At 24.1% G+C, this 589-nt stretch overlaps 1 protein-coding gene across 1 annotated transcript in view; it reads left to right on the top strand.

The window, feature by feature from the left end:
* The window catches only part of LOC107722414 (HEAT repeat-containing protein 3-like), a 16,250-nt gene that overhangs the window by 7,391 nt on the left and 8,270 nt on the right, over positions 1-589 (top strand). The gene's annotated exons all lie outside the window — the stretch shown is intronic.

The raw sequence follows: 589 nt of genomic DNA, 5'->3' as shown, positions 1-589 counted from the left end.
TGTCTATTAATCAAAGGACAAAGAAAAAAAAGAGGAAAAAAATAACTTTTGTTGCTTTAAGGATTCATCTATATTTAATTTAGAATTTAGTGATTGATAACTTCAATTTCAATTTCTGTATATTTCTGCTGAAGGGCACAGGTAGGCCTAAATATGACGTATTATAATGGGTTTATGTGAAGTTTGTTTTAAGTTTACTTAAATTAGAAGTAATTTTTTTTAAAGTCTAGTAAATGTTAAAATTGATAGCTCTCAATTATACTGTAATGTTGAATGGCTATAGTCAATGGTTAAATATTGGGGGAAATTTTTTTTTTATAGAGACATCAGTAGTATTGGTATCAATGATACTGGCCTTCAGTCATAAAAAAGATGCCATTAAACAAATATTAAACATATACTGTCTTTATGTTGTTTGTACATTCATTTGAAGATTTAATGTAAAATTATTGCAATATAAAAGTATATTTAAAAACTTTAATCGCGATTAATCTCAGAAAAAATGTGCGATTAATTAGTTATTTTTTAAAATCGATTGACAGCACTTATATATATATATATATATATATATATATATATATACTATCAG

This window comes from Sinocyclocheilus rhinocerous, unplaced genomic scaffold (genome assembly GCF_001515625.1).
Source record: "Sinocyclocheilus rhinocerous isolate Xijiao unplaced genomic scaffold, SAMN03320098_v1.1 scaffold1115, whole genome shotgun sequence".
Taxonomy (NCBI): domain Eukaryota; kingdom Metazoa; phylum Chordata; class Actinopteri; order Cypriniformes; family Cyprinidae; genus Sinocyclocheilus; species Sinocyclocheilus rhinocerous.
This window is presented reverse-complemented; position numbering and strand designations above follow the sequence as displayed.